Source organism: Trichosurus vulpecula, chromosome X (assembly GCF_011100635.1).
Source record: "Trichosurus vulpecula isolate mTriVul1 chromosome X, mTriVul1.pri, whole genome shotgun sequence".
Taxonomy (NCBI): Eukaryota; Metazoa; Chordata; class Mammalia; order Diprotodontia; family Phalangeridae; genus Trichosurus; species Trichosurus vulpecula.
Genome location: NC_050582.1, coordinates 25826311 through 25841451, shown reverse-complemented (window position 1 = coordinate 25841451; position 15141 = coordinate 25826311). Strand labels below are relative to the sequence as shown.

At 45.8% G+C, this 15141-nt stretch overlaps 1 protein-coding gene across 1 annotated transcript in view; it reads right to left on the bottom strand.

Annotated features, from left to right (window-relative positions):
- Positions 1–14872, bottom strand: part of NEXMIF (neurite extension and migration factor) — an 84386-nt gene extending 69514 nt beyond the window's left edge. The window contains exon 1 of the mRNA XM_036740216.1: positions 14770–14872. The gene's annotated coding sequence lies outside the window, so the exon portion shown is untranslated. The remainder of the gene's footprint in view (positions 1–14769) is intronic.
- Between the last annotated feature and the right edge of the window lie 269 nt (positions 14873–15141).

The window sequence follows — 15141 nt, the reverse complement described above, 5'->3', positions numbered from 1 at the left end:
TGCCAGTACACAGGAGAGTGACTGAGGCCTGAGTGTGTCTTTCCCACTGACACATTCCACCTTCTGCCTATCCATCATGGGAGTTGCCATTTCTGTTTACCAGACAGGGACAGGATTGGCCACTGGTTGCCCAGCAAGTTGGGGGGATGAGAATTTGAGATTCCCCTCCACCAAGCCAGCAGAGTCTCCAAGTTGGAGTGCTCATGTCTTTGGCCAGAATCTTTGCTGAGGTTTGCCCTGCCTATGGTGGTAGCAGCAGCAGCCCAGCCTCAGGAGCTAGCAGTGGAGAAGCTTGCCAATCCCTTCCTGCCTCTCTGCTGTCAGCACAACAAAGTAGTGGGGGCCGCTTCCGGCGCCCGGCACCCCCCCCTCACCAACCCGTGTTCCCTTGTGCACCTCTTCTCTCTCTCCTCAAACCTTGCCAGCTGTTCCACTTTGTTCCCTCGGAAAACCAATCTGCCCATTCTGCTTTGCTTTCCTGTGTGAGTGTGTTTGTGTATGACAGAGTGGGGGAGAGGGAGAGAAAGAAGACAGCCAGGGGTTGGGAGCTCCCATTGGCTCCACCTCTGTGTCATAGTGCAGATGGCAAGGGAATGAGGGACAGAAGGAGACAGACAGACAAGCCGACGCAGAGCCAGAGAAAAGGAGAGGCCTGCTCTTTACCAAGATCATCAATGTGTGCCGGGCTTTTGCAGGGCTGAGGAAGCCGTGGCCGTCTGTACTCTTTTCTTTTCCTCCTCTGCAATGTCTCTCACATCAGGCCTGTCTCCGCTCCCCTCTGACCAATCTTGCACACCCCGGCCAGAAGAATCTTCCTCAAACACCACGATGTCACCTTCCTCTTACTGACTCTACCATCTCTCCTTGGCCCATCAAAATCAAACCCATTCTCCAAGGCCCAACTCAAATCCTATCTCCTCCAGGAAGCTTGCTCTGACTACTCCTACCCTTATGTAGCATCTTTCCTTTCCCTGAAATTCCCTTGTCTTTGTGGTTAGTGCTAGGCAAGCTGAACAAGGATATAATAACGTCCTCTGTTCTTTGCTCTGATTTGTGGCAGGGTCGGCAAACTATAGTGGGGCCAAATCCTGCCCGCCAGCCTGTTTGTGTACTGCCCCCAATACAATAAAACTTTATTCACAAATGTAAAAACCATTCATAGCTGGTAGCTGTACAAAAACAGGCTGCAGGCCATAGTTTGACCTGATTTATAGGCTCACCAGGTTTGAAGTGATCCTAGAGATTGAGCCCAACCCTCCCCGACATACCACACACACACACACACACACACACACACACACACACACACCACACACACATATACACACACATATACACACACATACACACACACACACAATTTAGAGAGGAAAACTGAGACCCAGAGAGGGAAAGTGACTTGTACCAGGGTCACAGTTTGGTAGGGAGACCTGGGATTCACAAAATCTCAAGAGTTGGAAGAGATCTCAGAGACCATTTACTCTATACTGTACCTGAACAAGAAAAGCCCTGGCAACATACTTCCTGAGAGATCATCCAATTTCCATTTGACTACCTCCAGTGATGTGGAACTCACTACCTAATGAGTTAGTCCATTCCACTTTGGGACAGCTCAAATTGTGGGTAAATTGTTCCTTACACTGAACCTAAATCAACCTCTCTGCAGCTTCCATCCACTACTCCTCATTCTGACCTTTGAGGTCAAGCAGAATAAATAATCCCTCTTTCATATGATGGCTCTGAAAATACTTGAAAATAGCAGCCATGTCCACTGCTTACTCCCTTCTTTTCCAAGCTAACGTAGGTCTTTAGATTCAAAATCCGGGGTTCTTTTCACTATGTTATCCTGCCTCTCAATTACATTACAATCATTCCAAGGGCAGGGCCTCTAACACCTAATCCTCTGTACCTCCTGCAAAGTGCCTAGCACAGTGTTCCCTATCCTTGGAGGTGTTCAACCAGGGTTAGGTTGACTTTTTATAAGGGACACTTCCAGCTTCAGGGAGATTAGATAACCTTGAAAATCTGTCTCCTCCAATTTGGAGATTCCAGGTTTCTAATACTTGTTGATCTCCTTGCAAAACAATTCTCCTGCGTCCCCTGCCATGGGTTGGGGGCCGGGCTCCAGGTTTTGGGACTGATTTCCTTTGGGGAATGTGGAACACAGATTACCCAGTTTATACTTGGAAATGCTGGGGGATGTAGACTTGATTTCCATCTACATTTGTTACATTTTTGCTAATTGCCTCAAACACTCTTCCGCCACCAGCCAGCCTGTCTTAATTACTCCTGGGCATTCTTGCGGGAGCTTCACGGAGGAAAATGGATTCTAACTACATTCAAGTGATGTAATTGCAATTGGCCTTTGTAGCCAACGCAGGAGAAGGTTGGTTTTGTCTTTCCCACTGTTATCTTTAATCACAGTTTCCAAATCAACTGAGCCCAGGGAAAGTGAGGTGGCATTGTATAAATACCCAGACGCATCAAAGCTGGCGCTCGTCACTGACAGGCCCAGGCCCCCACTGGGAGCCCAGCCACACCCTCCAGATGGTGACTGGGCTGTCATCACTGCCAGACTTGGCCCCCCCTCCCTGGGCCGTACTAGGGGATCCAAAGAGCATCCCTGAAGACCAGCACTAAGCTGAGCCACCCTGCCAATGCCGTAGGCCCTTCAGTGTCAAGCACTTCCCTAGGTGCTGGACAGCATGAGACTGATCCCAGATTATCTTCTTAGGGCTGAGGGCTGTCTTTACCTGAGCACTACGGGAAAATGCAGATATAGAAAGAGCACTGCCTCTTAAGTCAGAGGACCTGAGTTCAAATCTTATCTCTGGTGTTTCCTATCCATGTGACCTAACCACCCTGGGCCTCAGGTTTCTCATTGGTAAAAGAAGAGAGTTGGAATTCACTTCTGAGGTCTGTCCTTTCCAGCTCTAGATCTAGGATGCCACATGTGACCTTGGACAAGTCACTATACCACAAGGAGGATCAGTTCCCCCTCTGTAAAATGAAGTCATTGTACCAGATGGCCTCAGAGGTTCCTTCCAGACCTAGACCCGTGAACTTTGAGCTACGTAGGTGGAGGAAGTAGCTGCCCATACAGAGATACTGAGGATCATGGGCCCATCAGACCTAGGGACCTTACACATCATCTTGGTCCAACTCCCTCATTTTCAAGAGCACGAAATAAAGCCAAGAGAAAGTGATATGTCCAAGGCCACACAGAAAGCAGCAAGTTGGGATTCAAATTCATTTTCCAAAAAAATTTTAAAAAAAGAAAGAAAATCCAGGACCCTCTGTGCTCTATCATAATTCCTTTCATGCAGGGGAGGGAATCTTTGGAAAGGCCATAGGTCTATAGGTTAAAATATCACCAGCAACCAAAGCAAAAAATAAGAGGGAGAGAGAAATGTAAAACAAACGAAATCAAGAACATGGAACACAAGTCTCTATTCAATAACTACTCCCTGGTAGCCGAAGCATGCCCTCAATGTTTGCCTAAGGATAACAGCTGAAAATAGCAATTAAGCACCGTCTGCGTACAGAACCCTGTCTTGGCTGCTTGAGAAGACTCAGAGCTCAGATGAGGCCTGGCCCCGGCCCCCATGTCTGGAAGGAAGGGGCTTAAGACACCAACACCCATTAACTTCGTTTTTGGTATTACTGTTTAATCATTTTCCATCATGTCTCACTCTTCATGATGCTTTTTTTTTGGGGGGGGGGGGCTTCTTGGCAAAGATACTGAAGTGGTTTGCCATTTCCTTCTCTAGCACATTTTACAGATGAGGAAACTGAGGCAAACAGGGTGGAGTGACTTGCTTGAGGTCACACAGCTAGTAAGTGTCTGAGGCCAGATCTGAACTCAGGAAGAAGAGTTTTCCTGACAGGCCTGGCACTCTACCCACTGCAGTGCCCCTTAGCTGCCAGGTTAACTAGTATATCCCAAATGACTGTGATAAATGCTTTGAAGAGGAGCAAACAAAGTCTGGCCTGAGAGAAAAGGAAGATCATTAAAGATAAGGGGGAGGGGGGAGCTCTCTGCAGGGAGTGGGAATTCTAGAAATCTCAGGAGAAACCTGAGAGATGCTGAGAAGTTAGAATTGTCAAGACCTGGTCACTACCTGGGTCTCAAGGGAAGAGTCAGAGAAGATCCTGGGGGACATGAGAGACCAGGTGACTGCCCGATGAAAGGCAATTATCTACCTCATTTCCTTTAACAACCAGGGATTCTTAACTTGGGGTCCATGGGTAGTTTTCCAACGTTTGAGAACTTGAATCTAATTGGTTTCTTTTGTAATCTTGTGTATACTATTTTCTGTATTTACAAATGTGATTCTGAGAAGGCTTCACCAGATGGAGTCCATGACAAAGCAAAGGTGAAGAGCCCTGGTCTAGTCTAAAAAAAAGACGAGTAAACATTGCTCACATCTTAGGAGAAGTTGTGTTGATTCTACCTAACATTTGCAAGCAGGATGCTTCCAAATTCATCTTCAAAGAAGAAAACTCCATCTTCCTGCTCAGCAAAGTTGAAAGGGTTGTCTGGTATCCTATAGAGGAGATAAGCTGTCTGCTCTCACAAAGTGTCATCCCCATGTGGGGAGCTCCTATGGCATTGCCACTGAAGACTTTCAAAGTTGGGTTGTTTTTACAATAGGTACTTGCCCTTTGGGTCTGAGGAGATTAAGCCAAGGAGCAGATGTAGCCCAGAGGCCACACATTCCCCATCCCTGGGTTAAGGCTCTGAATTACCTTATTAAAATGCAAATTGTATGTGGAAGGTGACTTATTCCAAGACTTTTTGAACCCAGTGAGCCTTTAGCTTGAATTAGTCCATGTCCTAGACTAGGAGGGCCCTGATGGAATGAGAGATAGGACAGATACATTTTGAATTGGGAAAGGGGAAGATGGAAAGCATGGGGTGCTGGTGAGGCAGCCCAGGCATATGAGAAGCTCAGAACATCTACCAAGGAAAGGGCTTTTTACTGGAAAAGGGGGATTGGAAAAGAGACTTGGAGCAGAAGCCAATCTTCCCCAACTTCCCAACCCCCCTTCCTGCTCATGGACCTCAGGAAGCATTCTGCAGAGTGGCAACAAGCGGACAGAGGAAAGCAGGAGTCCTTGTCCACGTTTTCATGTTGCTAGCATGTGACAATAGACCATCAAGGCTGTGTGTATGAGTGAGACCGCAAGAAAGGAGGGGGGAGGGAGACAGGCAAGAGAGAGGAAAAGATGGAAAGAGGCAGGCTGTGTACACCTGAGCTTTTCTTCTGTGGGCCAGCTCTGCTACTACCTCCAGCCAAGAAGAGCTTTGACGGACTCCTTGGCAGAGAGGGAAGCAGAGACAGTGGAATAGTAAACCTCTGTGAACCCTCTTCCTTATCCTATTTGCTGAAAGGACAGACCAGATATAGGCTACATTTGGAGAGAGCTCAGGGCAGTGGCAAGAACCCAGATCTAGCATCAGAGGAACTGGGCTCGAATCCTGGCTCGTCTCTGATCGTGGCAGGACACTTTCCTCCTTTGGACCTAGAGGAGTTTCCATATCTACAAAATGAGAGGATTCGACTAGATGGCCTCTTAGTTCCCTCCCACCTCTCGATTCGGTGATTCTACATTGCACCAACTAGCATTCCTTTGCAGCAGCTTCACTGGATCATAACATCCAAAGCTTAGCCTAAAAGCCCAATGTCCTGCCGTAGCATCATTTGGCCAATGGCCTAAGATGCGAATCTGAGCCAGGACTTGAACCATAGCAGCATTAACTCCCCAGAGCATCAGGCAGCTCAAGTCAGCTCACTGTTGCCGTGTTGCTTGGCTCATCAGTATAAACACTGTTGCTATGGAACTAACTGCCCCCCTCTAACATTGTTTCACCTAACACTGTTTTCTCAGAATCCAATTAGTGAAGGTAGGCGGGATATGCCTGTACAGAAAGGTCTTCATCTCAAGTAATATCCAAAGAGAACCTACAGCGGGCTGAGGGCAGCTGAACCAAACATTGAGAGAAACAGCCGTGGATTTTTCTTTGTGTGAATGTTTATTTTCTTTGTTCCCTGGGGGAAGGTGTTGAGACAAGAAATCTTAGTGTACAAGAGGGAAAAAAAGGAAACCAGAAGATAACAGTCCACTGGAAGTATAGTGTCCAGAATGAGGAAAGTGTTCACTATGTAATCTTGAACAAATCATTTAACTTATGCCTCAGTTTCCTCACCAATAAAATGAGAGGGTAGATGCAAAGAAAAAACAATACCAATGAAGAAGAAATTGGAGAGCTGTCTAAAGAGTCTGATGTGGATGCACAGGGAATTCATCAAACAATTTCGATTTTTAAAAGCCATGTACAGAGGATGGAAGCAAGGCCAAGTAGTACAGAATGAACATGAGTGTGGAACAGTCAGGTCAGAATAGTGTGAGGAGCACTACAACTTAAAATGAGCTGAGGCTGGCAAAAGAAGTTAAGAGTAAAAAAAAGCTGATTTTTTTAAAACGGTATTGAGGGGAGAGGGGAATTTTTAATAGGAGTAGGACTACTGCTCGGACTGAATGGGACAATGGTAATAGATGCTACTGAGAAGGTAAAACTACTCAATTCTTACACTACTCACATTTTCTCTGACAGGAAGAATGATCTGGAGACTGGAAAAGTCTGAACAAAAGCAGCTAGTAAGGAAGCACTACCCAAGATAAATAAGGAGATTATAGAAGAGCACAATCTAGCTGCACTGGACAAGTTCAAAGCGCCAGGCCTAGCCAAAGGTTCTGAAAGGTTCTGAAAGGACTGGAGGCTGTGAATGCTGAGCCCCTGGTCATGATTTCTAAAAGATAGTGGAGAATGGAAGGGAAGCCACGAGATTGTCCTGATTTGCAAAGAAAGGAGAGAACAGCACCTGCCAATGAGCTTGATTTTGATTTCTGGCAAAAGTCTAGAAAGCATTATTAAAAGGATGGCTAGAGGACATGTAGAAGAAGAAACAGAGGTCACAAGGAGGCTGTGTGGCTTCAAGAACAGGTTCTCTAAGACTAATTTCATCTCCTCCTGTGACACTAGCCTGGTAGGTCAGGAGAATGCTGTGAATCAAGTTTACTTAGGTTTCAGCAAAGCACCTGACAAAGCCTCCTACTATTCCTTCAGAAAGGAATGTAGGCTTAGAAGACAGTACAATCAGGGGAGATGTGGACCTGGTTAAATAGTCGAACCCAATATCTAGTCAGTAATGGTTCAATGTCAACTTGGAAGGATCTGGCCTTGGCCCTGTGCCATCAAACACCTTTATCAACGACTTGGAGGAAGACAAACATGGCCTACTCACCAGATCTATAGAGAAGAAAAAGGCCAGGAGATACTTAACACACTGAATGACAGTCAGGATCCAAAGAGATCACAATATGCTAGAACACCAGCCCAAATCTAATAAGATGAAATTTCATAGGAATAAATGCAACATTCTCTATTTAAGTTCAAAAAATCAACCTGAAGAGGCACAACTACCTAGAAGCGTGCCTGAAAAAATCTGGAGATTCGAGTAGACGACAAGGGAACAGTGCAACAGGCCATCAGAGAAGGTTTCGTTGTGAGAGAAATACTGTCCAGGACTAAGGAGGCAATAGATGGTCCTGCCTATTCCCTGCCCTGAGGAGACCTCGCCTAGAGTTCCTGGGTTCGCTTCTGGGCACCATGTTTTAGGAGAAATAAGTCTGAAGCAGGTCCAGAGGAGAGTGACCAGGATGGATAGAAGACCTGAAACTATTTATGAAGATTCGTTGAAGAAACTGGCAAAATTTAAACTGGAGGACAAACCAAGCAGAGGAGAGGTCCAGGAGCCCTGTTATCATGGATCCCAAGGACTTTTGAAAAGGAGACTTGTTTTGCTTGGCTCCAGAAGAAGGAGTGGAAGCTACAGACAGGCAGATTCAGGCTGGGTTTAATAAGGATCTTTCTGACGGAAGTCTAACAATGGAAGAGGCTGCACCTCATGGCTGAGTGAACTCCCTTGTCACTGGAGTTCAGGTAAAGGCTAGGAGACCACATTGGTGAGCACATTCTAGAGGGAAGTTGAGCCTAGTATATGGCTAGCCTAGCTAGCTGCCTTTGAGGGTCTATCCAACTCTGAGATACCTTGAGTTTCATGATAACAAGGTAGTAAGGCTCAAGATGAAGGATGAGACATTTTAGAGCTCAAAATGTACAGCCAGGATTAGGGGGTTAAGGAGGAAGGGGCTGGGACAGGGGTGGATATGGGGGTGGGAAAGGTGTGACTGAGTGTGGGTTTGCCCAAAAAAGTGAGGGGAGCGTTCCCCCCAAAGACTCCAGTGGAGAGGTGATCACCCTACCTCCCTCCCAGACTCCCTATCTGCCTTCTCCACCCCAGCCCACCCAGTCTTTTCTCAGAATCCCAGGAACACACAGGAAACCTAAGCTATGCTAGGTGCTGGAGAAGATACCAATTTGAGATAAAAACATAATACTTGCCCTCATGGAATTTGTAATCTAGTAGGGGGATAAAACACCAATAACTATAATATCTGTAAAATGGGTGTAATAGCATTGACTGCCCAGGGTTGTCATAAGAACCAAATTTAAGTAAAACACTTTGCAAGCCTTAATGTGCTATCCAAATGTGAACTATCATTATCATCATCGTATGCAATAACCCATAAGTGCATTAGAGAGACAGAAACCAAACTGCTGTGTGAAGTTTGAAGGAAAAGGAAATCACTGAACTGGGGAAGAGGAGGTCCCCAGATAAGGAGGGAAAGGGAGGCCATGCCAAATATAGGGAACATCTTGAACCAAGGTAGAAGATCTCCTAGGGCAGAAAGGAGTATCATGTGACTAGAGTGCAGGAGCAACCTAAAATAAGGCTGAGGGAGAGTGGGGCCAGATTGTGGAGGGGATCTGATAGCCTTTATTTGGGAGCCACTGACAATCAGTCTTTGAGCAGTGGAGTGGAAGGTGATGGATGGGGAAGACGGATGATTTTGAAAGCTGTATAACAGTGAAGAGACTAATGGCAAAAAGATCAAGTAGGAGCTGCCTTCGGTAGTCCAGGAAGGTGCTAGTGAGGGGCCGTACTGGAATGGAGGGGGGGGGAAGAGGGGAAGGAAAGGGTGTGAAAGATATTCTGGAGGTCCAAGTGTGCACTCCTTCCCCACTCCCATTGAGAGAGTTCTGGGGAATTCGAGCCCCAAACTCCTCTAGTCAGGCCCGACTGCCAATTCCCTCCTGGGCATTTCTCTGATCTCGGCCTTGTTCTTTTTTCCGTGGCCAGTCCTCCTATGTTGCTGGGGATCAAGCCCTTCTGTAGCACTCTACCACTGCCTCCAACTGGTGCTGACCGAGGTCCCATGTCCTCCTACTGCCATCCCTAAGGATCCATGGGGGCCTCCAGATAGGCCACACCAGCACTTAAGAAAGAAGGCAAAATACAACCTGACAGCATGAGGTTGTGCCCAAATTCCAGGGGCCTTCTTGGAGAGTCCCAATCTGGGATAAAGGACAACTTCCATTTCCACTTCAAAGTCTCCAAAATGCTTTCTTTAGCTCAGTTACACTGTGAGGTAGGGAATGAAACTATGACCAACACATCTTACAGATGAGAAAACTGAGTCTAAGAGAAGGTGAAATGGCCTGCCTAGGGTCATGAAAGGGGTCATTTAAAGCCAGGACTTAGGACTCAACCCTTCTGACCCCAGGATCAGAGATCTTTCCATTGTGTCTTGAATGAGAACCAAACTGGCCTAGTCCAGGTCCAAAGATGTGCCTTGGACTCAGGCCATTCTTGGCATGTCCCCATTCCCCTGGTGGAATTTCTCCTGATCCTTGAAAGCCCACCAGAAAGTCTTTCCTGATCTAGTCAGCAGATCAGGAGAACTTTTCCCCTTGGTCCCCACTTATGACTTGGCTGTGAATGTCCCTGATGTACTTAGCAGGTAACATATGTGACAGTTGACACATATGTTCCAGCTTCCCCTTGGCCTGTAAGCTCCATGAGTGCTGGGACCATGACTTACCAAAACTTTGTAGCTCCCCCAGAGTCCACATGGGGCTCTGCACACAACAAGAAAGCAATAAAGGGCAGCATTGAAGAATTCTTCATCTCAGTTCCACTGACAAAACCACTAGGGATTCATTATTGTCAGGCTAATTACAATCCTCTTTCCCCATCATTAGCTCTCCTCTTTCCCAGTGATCATAGGCTCATCAATCTATAGCTGAGAAGGACGTTAGAGGCCACTAAAGCCAATCCTCCTCATTTTACAGGTGAGGAAATCGAGGCACAGGCTCACAAAGCTAGTAAATCTCTGAATCAGCAAGTACCAGGGTCCCATGCTGCCTCTCCACAGTGACCCTTGTGTTATAGAGATAAAGGGAAGTGACTTGTTCAAGCTAGTGGCTGAGCTGGGATTAGAACCCAGGCCCATTTCTCTTAGAAGTGTTCTCTACCAAAGCACACTACTGCCTCAGGCCCTGAAATATGGGAGCCACAGCAAACTGACTTTCTCTAGTTAATGGGCTCAGTTGGGGGTGCCTCCCTGACTATGTGAGGATGTGTGCTCACACATTGCTGGTAATCTTCTCAAAAAAAAAAGATTATCAAGGTAAATATTCTGCAAATGTACATACATGGTTTGCAAAGAGCTTTCCTCACAACCATTCAGGAATTATTCTCATCTGACCAATGAGGAAACTGAGTATTGAACAGGGTGCCTATTTGCCCATAATCACACAGCTATCTGAGCTTGGGAACTGGGCAAGCTGCTGCTTCCCTTCAGGTACAGAGAGAAAGGAGCTCTGTGTGGGGATGAATGTGTGTGTCAGAAACACGCAAATGAGTGAACACACACGCACGCACACACACACACACACACATGATTCCTGAGAAATAATCTTCAAAAAGGATTGTTGGGTTGACCCAAGTCTCATTTGGCCACAAAACTTTCATTGCTTCTGCCCACAAAACCTAGAATTTCATTGTGAACACATCCAACCATGGTGAGAAGAATGTGAATAGGAAATGAAAAGGCCTAGATTACAGCTCTAATGTTTTACATTGCCTGTTTTAAGGCCTCCCAGCTCAGAGAGATTCTGTTCTAAGCTGCACCCCCAGCACTGACAGAAAATGTACTCAACCCCTCAGCTCTCTTGGCTCTGAAATTCTCTGATCAAAAGTTCCTGCCAGCTCTGTCACTTTTTGTTTCAACATTCTATGTTCTAAGATCCATCCTCCCTCTAACATTCAATGTTCTAAGCAGCTCCCCAGCTTTGACATTCCATGTTCTAAGGTCCCTTCCAATCCTAACATTCTAGTTAAACACTATAGCTCAATATTCTATGTACTAAGGTCCCCTCTTGCTCTGATGATGAATGTTGTAAACAACTCCCCAGCTTTTGTATTCCATATTCTAAAGTGCCCCTCCCCAGTCTTAACATTCTCTGTTCTAAGGTCCTCCCAAATCTGACACTCTGTGATTCAATACTCTGTGTTCTAGTTTCCTCTAGATTTAGCATTCAGCGTTCAAAGCACCTTCCATGCTCTTATATTCCATGTTCTAAAGTACCTCCAAATTTTGACATTCAATGTTCTAAGCACCTCTCAAGATCTGATGCTCCGTATTCTAAGGTACCCCTCAGTTCTGACATTCTGTGATCTAAGGTCCATCCCAACTCTGACATTCTTTGTTCTAAGGTCTCTTTCGGTCCTGAAATTATCTGTTCTAAGTTCGTTCTCAGCTCTGACACTGTATGTTTCAACATTCTATATTCTAGGGTCCCCTCTAACTCTGACCATCAATGTTCTTAGCTCCTCCCCAACTGCAACAATATATATCCTAAGGTGTCCTCAATCTCTGACATTCCATGTTCTATGGTGCTCCCAAGCTCCAAAATTCTTTGTCTGAAGGTCCCTTCCAGGACTAATATTCTCTGTTCTAAGGAACCTCTAAGCTCCAAAATTCTTGGTTTGAAATTTCTATATACCAAGCTCCCCTCTAGCTCTGATATTTGATGGAGGATGATGATGATAATAATGATGAAGACGATGATGATGACACTCAGTCATGTGCACAACAGGCCCCTATCCTCCACTATCTCTCAAATCTGTTCAAAATAACAATAACAGCTAATAATAATAATAATAATAGGGGGCAGCTAGGTGGCACAGTGGATAGAACATCAGGCCCGGAGTCAGGAAGACCTAAGTTCCAATCTGACCTCAGATACTTGCTAGCTGTGTGACCTTGGGCGAATCACTTAACCCTGTTTGTCTCAGTTTCTTTACCTGTAAAATGAGCTGGAGAAGGAAATGGCAAACAGCTGTAGTATCTTTGCCAAGAAAACTCCCAGAAGATGTTGTAAAGGGTCAGACATGACTGAAGATGACCAAACAACAACAAAGCAATGATAGTAGGTAAAGTTTACATAGCACGCACCAAGTAGCAGGCAATGGCCTAGGGGCAATCTTCAGAATAACTCTGGGATGTAGGTGCTACTGGTATTCGCATTTTGCAGATGATAAAACTGAGGCCAGTAGAGGTTAAAGGGCCTCCCAGGGTAATACAGCCATTAAAGGTCTGAAGCGGCATTGGAATTCAGGTCTTCCTGACTCTGGGCCTGCAAACTCTATTGACCAGGCCACAGAGTTTCCTCAATGTACTAAGCACTTCCCCAGATCTGACATCCCATGTTCTGGAATGTCCCTCAGCTCTGATACTCTCTGTATTCTAAGCTCTCCTCTAGCACTGCCATTAAGTGTTCTAAAGCACTTTCCAAGTTCTAACACTCTGCTCTGAGATCCCTTGTGGGCCTGACGTTCTTTGTTCTATGGGCTGCCCAGCTCTTACACCTTCTGTTTCAACGTTCTATGGACCCCTCTAGCTCTGCCAATCAATGTTCTAAGGAGTTCCCAAGCTCTGACGTTCTAGGCTCTAAGATGCTCCCCATTTCTTCCATTCTGTGTTCTAAGGTCACTCCTAACTATGACAGTCTTTGTTCTAAAGTCCCCTCCCCGATTCTGACATACTATATTCTAGCTCTGACATAAGATGATGATGCTACTGATAATGATAACGAACATTTAGCTAGCCCTTACTAAGTGCCAAGCACTGACCTAAGGGCTTTCCAACTATCATCTCATTTAATCCTCACAATAACCCTGTGAAGTGGGTGCTAATGTTATCCCCATTTTGCAGACGATGAAACTGAGTCAAACTGAGGTTAAAAGACTTCCCTAGGGTCTGAGGCTGCACTGGAATTCAGGTCTTCCTGACTTCAGCCCTGATAACTCTATTCGGCAGGTTCTATGCACCTGCCCAGTTTAGAAATTCCATGTTCTAAGGCTCTCCCAGTTCTGATATTCTGTTCCCACATTCTATATTCTAAGCTTCCCTTTAGCACCAATATTAGGTGTTCCTAAGCATTTTCCGAGTTCTGACACTCTGTTCTAAGATCCCTTCTGGCCCTGATAGCTAATATTTATGTGGTACTTACCATGTTCCAAAGAGATTATGTTTCATAATTAAGATCTCATTTTATCCAGAAAATAACCCTGTCAGGTAGTTGCTATCATCTCCTCATTTTGCACATGAAGAAACCAAGGCAAATGGAGGCCAAAGGACTTCCCTAGGGTCATACAGCCACTAAAAGTCTGAGGCAACATTGGAATTCAGGTCTTCCTGACTCTAGGCCTGCAAACTCTGCTGCGCAGGCCACAGTCCCCTCCACGTTCTAAGCAGCTACAGCGCCAATGTTCTGGCTCTTGCCCTATGTTAAGGTCCCTCCCAGGTCTGCTACTCTGCGTTACAACATTCTCTGTCCTAATAGCCACTCTAGTGTTGACATTCCATACCCCGTGGTTAAAGATATTTCTACTTAATGATTCCATCCCATGGGAGTAAAAGCCGTTCAGAGCACATTGGAAGAAACTCTGTCAAGGTCTTGGCAAACTAGGGGGAGCAAAGATGTGACAAAGCCAACTCCTTGGGAGCGTCAGGCCTTTCCATTAAGGGGCCACTGTGGGATAGGGCCGAAAGGGCCCATTTGCCAACGATGCTTTGTCTTTTCTGTTAGAAGCTGTACATGAGTTCCAATATGATAACAGACACAGTGGATACTGCTGGACTGAAAATCAGGAAGTCCTGAGTTCAAATCCAGCCTCAGTCATTAGCTACGTGTGTGACACTGAGCAAGTCATTCAGCTTTCCTCAGCCTCAGTTTGCTCATTTGTAAAACAGGGATAATAGTTCCTACCTCCCAGGGTTTTTGTCAGGCCCAAATGAAATAATATTACAAAAGCTAGCTGGGGCAATAGATAGAGTAGTACTGGAGTCAGGAAAACCTGAGTTCAAATCCCACTTCAGACATGCACTAGCTGTGTGACCCTGGGTGAGTCACTTAACCTTTGCCTGCCTCAGTTTCCCCATCTGTAACATGAGAATAATAATAGCACCTTCCCTCCCAAGGTTGTTGCGAGGGTAAAATGAGATAATATTTGTAGAGTGCTTTGCAAACCTTAACGAATTATAGAAATGCCAGTGATTATTGTTGTTGTGGTAAATTTTTAAAAATAAGACACAAAACCAGGCTGGGGTCTCTAGCTAGGTTCACGATTATTGTCAGTGATAGGGAATTGGAAGTCCTCAAGCAACATGGTGGGGCACTGGGTAAGAGCACTGAACTCCCAGGGTGGTTCTGAGTCTCAAATGAAGTAACGTAATTAAAGCATTTTGCAAACCCCCCCTTCCACCAAGTCTAACCCAAGCTGCTTGACTTACAGGCCGTGAGAGCTTAGGCTCCCTCCCACACAATGGCTTGGGTCTCGCAGCCTGGTGCAAATCGGGCTAGACGTTCGCCGTTGACGTCTCTGTCAACTCCAGAGATGCGAAGATTCTGTAAAACAAAGAGTGTGGATCAAATGAACCTCAAAAGTCTTTTCCAACACAATCATCCCATGTCCTAAGAGTACATACAGGATGGGGAAAGCAGTACCTGGGTAAGATTACCAAACCTCTCTGGGCCTCAGTCTCCCCATCTGTTAAATGGCAAGAATTAGAAGACTTAGAGGTTTTCTTCCAGAAGGTCCCTTCCAACTCTAAATCTATTATCCTATGGTCCTTCCAACCTTAAACATTCTCTATTCTAAGGCT